This window comes from Culicoides brevitarsis, chromosome 2 (genome assembly GCF_036172545.1).
Source record: "Culicoides brevitarsis isolate CSIRO-B50_1 chromosome 2, AGI_CSIRO_Cbre_v1, whole genome shotgun sequence".
Lineage (NCBI taxonomy): Eukaryota > Metazoa > Arthropoda > Insecta > Diptera > Ceratopogonidae > Culicoides > Culicoides brevitarsis.
In genome coordinates, this window is record NC_087086.1 from 15,219,850 (window position 1) to 15,226,303 (window position 6,454).

General features: G+C 24.0%; 1 protein-coding gene across 1 annotated transcript in view; it reads right to left on the minus strand.

The window, feature by feature from the left end:
* LOC134828563 (protein disks lost) overlaps positions 1-6,454 on the minus strand; it is a 40,222-nt gene that overhangs the window by 10,192 nt on the left and 23,576 nt on the right.

Consider the following 6,454-nt stretch of genomic DNA (forward strand, 5'->3'; position numbering starts at 1 on the left):
AGTAGAAAGAACAAATGTTTTAACGACTAGTTGGTGCTGCTTCCATAATATAAATATGTTGTTTGTTTGTTGTCTTTTTTTTAAATATAGCACACTCATAAGTACAGGTTCACGTCATGTGTTAGTTTTATATGTAATGTATATATTTAACACGATTCAATGCACTAGTTTCGCTACGTATTGGAGAAGTGGTTGTTTGCAAATTTAATGATAGGATATGAGAACCCTGTGAACCATATAATGCGATGTTATATGATTTTATTTTGTTTGGAATTTTGTCGCATATTTTTTGGATGACAAATCAAAAAGGAAACGGAAAATACGAATGAAACCGTGTAAGTGTCTCATGGAAGGGTCAAACGTGTAATTTTGTACTCTTGAAACTGAAGATTGGTCTTGAAAAATGTGCACTGGGAAAGGATAATTTTTTTAAACGAACGACAGAAATTAACATTATGAGAATTTCTGTTGATCGTTTACGTTTGAAAAGATCCCAGTGCACATTTTTCAAGACAAATCTTTAAGTTTCAAGAGTACAATTACACGTTTGACTTCAAAAAGCTTCTCTCATAGAATAGCTTTGACGCTTTGTGAAAGATTAAAGATTTATCTTTTAAAATGTGCATTGGGTTTTATTCATTTTTCAATGAACAGTTGATCAATTTCTTTTGTTCATTGAAAAATGATTAGAGCCCAATGCACATTTTTAAAGATAAATCCTTAACCTCACAGAAAGCGTCAAGGCTCTTCTATGCGAAATTGATCTCAATATTTGTACCCAGTGCACATTTTTCAAGACAAATCTTCAAGGTTCAAGAGTTTGACTTCAAAAAGCTTGTCTGTCTTTTAGAAGAGTTCAAACGCTTTCTTCTATGAGTTTAAGGATAGTTTTTTTAAAATGTGCATTGGGTTTAATTCATTTTTCAAGGAACAGTTGAGATATCAATTTCTTCTGTTCGTTAAAAAATGATTTAAACCCAATGCACATTTTTTCAAAAGCAAATCCTTAATCTCATAGAAAGCGTCAAGGCTCTTCTATGCGAAATTGATCTCATTATGAAGAACTGAAGAATGTTCTCGGAAAATGTGCACTGGGGTTAACGATGTAAAAAAAAGATTTCTTAGCTGTTCTGGAAGTTTTTCTGAATGACCAGTATAAATTTCTACTGTTCGTTATTTTAAACCCAGTGCACATTTTTTTCAATACAAATGTTTAAGTTAACAGTTTAAAACTACACGTTAAACCTTTTAAAATCGAAAAAGTGACAAATAATCCATATTTCAATCCTAACATTAAACTTGCAGTTTGACAATCATCAATGATAAAAGCTTTCCGTTCATGTTAGTGTTTCATGTTTTTTTTTTTGATGAAAAAATATTTTTTTCTATATATTGCTACTCTACAAGCCTTTCAACAACAAATGTTAATATTTATTATTCAATTGTCTGACAAAAAAATGGAAAGACTTTTTCTGCTTTTATCACTCTCTCAATATTTTAAATGTATGTTAAATTTTATCATCATTACAAACTATTAATGTTTTATATAATTGACATTGAGATATTATAGTTGATCTTTTTTTTTCAAAAATTTTCATCGCTCGAGTAATTTGAGACTTTACTCGAGTAAATTTCATGGAATGTTTTTATTTTTTATTTAATAAGGGTCAAGTCCATAGAGTATTTTTTTTGACAATTAAATAAATGACAAAGAGTCATATTATTTTTTATTGTCAAAAAAATAAATTTTATGAAGTTGACCCAGTAGTAATAATACATAATAATAATAATAACAACGTTTTAGTTGTACTCAACTGGTAAAAATTTATATTATCAAATTTGATATTTTTTTTTATTTATAAAAAGGATAAGGTAAAAAATGTGTGTAACTAGTGCTTGAGTGTTTTCTACAGGATAAGCTTTAAAAAATTTGACAAATGTTAATTAACATTTTTTTGGCAGGATGTTTTACTTTTCTGTATCTATTTTGTTTAATACAATAATAATTGTTTAATATTTTTTTTTAATTATGATTAGCACGTAAAGTGAAGTGAAGAAATTTCCGCAAAAATCACGAAAAACCTACCACAATTATTATTATTATTTTGTGTGTATGCGGTAATATATAATAATAATTGTTAAAATGTAGGTTATTGTGTGATAGTAACCTGTAGTATAACATAATAATAAGATTATGTATTACATCATAATAGTAATACTATTTGACAGTATTGACGCACACTCGTGCATCACTTCTATTGATGCACGACAGTGTTATCTTAGTATTAGTTAGTATTAGTTCTGTGTCAAATGTCAAGTGTCGTCAGCAATGATCATGTAACAGTTTATACAGTGTAAGTATAACATAATAATAAGTAAATAATATAATGAATATTACATCTATAATAGTGTAATAATAACATTATACTTTACAGAGAAAGAGAGAGAGCACTTTTTTTTCACAATTTCTATAGAAAATGTATGTTCGGCTCAAGTTAACTAACTTTTTGTTTTGTTTTAGATTTTGATTTGCACATTACGTTACACTTTTTTTGCGCTATAGTAACAATGCATTTTGGAGTGTGTTGGTGGTATTGAATTTCTTAACAACTGTCAACTTGTACGGATATGCGATATTTCATGATAAAATAACATTATACATATTTTAATTCACACGCGGAAGAAAGTAAGAGTTCTCGACGAAAGTATAAGTGTGGTACGTGCGTATCGTGTGTGTGTATATATAATACATTAAAAGCATGTCATAAACATCTCCAACTACTCCCGGAGACGTGCCAAGAAGAGAATACATAATAATGTAATTGAATTGCGTTACATAATTATTATTATTAATTAATTAGTTTTATGATACGAATCATATGTATAATAATTAATTTATAATAATTGTTCAATAAGACATATATTTTTTGTATTTTTTTTTTCATATATATATATATATAATAATTTAATATGTATATAAACTTTAACATTGTGTAAAACCATTTGGTCTTTATCATTATTTTTTATTATTATTACATTATATTATTAATTATAATTATTGTAAAACCGTTTCATATGCTTCACTTTTCAATTTTTATTTTGAATTGTCCCAGTTATTATTTATTATTTTCGAAATTCTTAATTATTATTAATATAATATTGTATTGTATAATTTGCAAAAACGTGGTCCATTTACATATACGATGATGATAATAAATATATATATATTTATGTTTTATATATAATATAATTAAACAATCCAATAATAATGCTGTCAATTTGGTCATTCTTTTAATTTCACTGCGCGCGCGATAAAATCTAAAAACACCCTAAACACCTTTTTTTAGCACACTTTTTGCAACGTCGCAACGCCTTTTTTATTCAAAACTTGTTTCCCATAAATATGAAATATTTTTTTTTAGCAACAATAACTACTATCATTATTATTATTATTTAAAAACTTTTGTTTATTATTTTGCGCATCAAATAGAAAAATACAACATTTCAATTTTTTTTTTTTGGTTTTTTTTATCTTTAATTTTCATAACTTCTTAAACGCTAAAATGTAATAATTTTAATATATAGAAGAGTTGTTCATATAACATATCATGACGGATATTCATTTTTCTTTCATCATCATTTTTTTTATTAATTGTATTGCAGAAGAACTTTTTAATTATAATTTTAAGTTTAAATGTTCATCGAACAATTTTTTTTAGCACACACTCTTAAAAAGCACGTCTTCTTGTTTTTTTTTCGTATTTTATTTTTTTTAATTATTATGATATTCCCTATTTTGTGTCGTTTGTTCGTGTTGAAATGAAAATTTTAAGATGTTAAATCCATTTCCGCATGTGTTACTTTTCAGTCTATCATTGTTTTCATATCTTTTCAATAGATAAGAATTTTTTTAAAGTGATGTAAAAATGTTTCTTTTTGTTAATAAAAAAGAAAAAATGTCATGGGGTCATCATCTTTTAATATTAATTAATAATTATTATGTATTTAAACAACAATGTTTTTTTTTAATATATTTACTAATCAATATTATGTCACTATTATTATAATGCATATAGATTCCCTAAAATGTGTTTTTTTTTTATTATTTTTATCATATATAAAAATTAAAGAGCATTTTATGATTGTTTTTAGTTTTTAAAAGTTATTATTTTATTATTATTATTTTTTTTACATGCTGATTGATATAATAATAAAATAGATAACTATATAGCAAGGAATTTCAACTTGCATGTTCAACATTGAAAGAGTATACGTATAGTTTGTTGTTCTATAACAGACACGTTTAAAGATTTTTCTAACGTGCGGCGTATTTTAAAAGACGTTCAATTTTCGTTGATTTTTTAAATTTTTCATCATTTATTAATTTTACTTTATTATGTTATACAAAATATGTTTTTAACGCACACAACAAACAAAAAACCAATTTTTGGTTTTGGTTATCCAAGTCTTGTTTAGCCTTTGACAAATATATATATATTACATCGATATTAATTGAATAAACCACAAGCTTAAATGTTTATTATTATTATATATATATTTGTAGTCATCATCAATGTGATATATATAATGATGATAAAAAGATAATTAATAATAAAAAACGGGAAGAAGACTGACTGATATGATTCAAATAACTTTTAGAATCATTTTTTTTTTTCTTTTTTTCCTGGAAAACCATGTAAAGTTAGTAATAATAACTTTTTTGTTAATAAATTTCATAGCAAAATAGAAATTATAAAAAACGACAGTCTATTAAAGTTTCAGCATTTGATCATATAACGTATGATTTGTTCATGATTATTTTCACTATATATGTACGAGCTACTACATAAGAGTGCATGTATTGTTATATTATATAATTATAACAAAATAGGGTAGAAAACTTTTATGTGATAATATGTAGAAACGTTTTTTTTTATTATTTTATTTTATTTTAATAATATTGGTTGGTTTTTTTTTGTAGAAAAAGCTCTAATATATATCAGCTAGTAATAAATTTAATATTTATTTAAAGTTTTTTGTTGCATAAGAATAACTGCTTTTTTATTTATTTTTTATTTTTTTTAATAATAAGATTAGTTTAATATATATAATAATAATAATATGTATAAAAACTTCAATCAAATAACACACGTTGCTTTCATTTTTTAAATTGTTATGGTCCATTAACGTTACACTTACATTTTATAGTTTAAATTTATCAATTGAGTGACAAATTTTAGTATTTTTTTTACAAAATATACAAAATTATGTATATTTGAGATCATTTCACAATATTTTTACCTACATACATTCCCAAAATTTCCAAGCAAGTTTTATCTAGCTAAAATAATAAAATAAAAAATCATACAAAATAATAAATAAATTAAAAAAAACACACAAAGGATTTCTGTAAAAATGACATTTTATTACACTGATAATTGACGGGGGTATATAATACGTAAAAAATTAATAAAAAAGTACAAAAAATAAATATAAAGTATAGTAATAATAATAATAACTAAACTACAAACTACAAAAAAAAAATAATAAAAATAAAACAAAGCAAAAATTCCAACAACAATATTCATCATTTATAATAATAATAATAATCAAGATTCACAAAAAAATTATTAATTAATTAAACAACACTCTTAAATACTAGATAAAACATTGTTCTTAAGTTACAGTTCTTCATTCATTTTTTTTCTTTTTAATTTCATGTATATTGGAGATTAAAGATATATGTTGTAAGGTAAGTAATATATGTTTGTTATGTAGTAGTATGCAGAATCGTCGTTTTTTCTTGTATAATGTACATAAATATTTATTTTTTTATTATTTTAACGACTTAATAGTTTTTTTTTTCAATTGTTTTAAAAACGGATCTAAACGGTTATCATTATTATTCTTCACATATGTATATAAATAGTAAGCAACATCATACATAGAATTATATAGTAATTGTACGGTTTACCTGGAATACTTTTAATCGTCAGTAAAATAGGTAAAAAAAAGTGTTTTCTCATATTTATATGTTGCTGAAGATGGTAGATGAGGAAAAAGTTGTTTTTTTTTGTCATCATATATATTATATATGTTAAGTACAGTTCCTCAAAAAACATTTTTCTACCAAAATAAGTAGGTCATTTGTCTAAAAGAAGAAAAACATGCGTGTCCTGGACAAGTATAGGACAGAATTGTTCTTTGTATGAGATCTTTTTCGTATCTTTTTCTTGACATTTTTTCTTTTGTGTAATACATTATTAATTTTTTATAATAATAATAAATATATGATATAAAAAAACTACTTTAATACATTGTGTATGAAAAAGGACGCGAAAAAAATTAACTACAAACAAGCCTGTCATCAAACATTTTTTTTAGAAGTATATAGCAGTAGTACAGTACACAACATCATGCACTCACATAATAATTAATAATAATAATAGTTTAA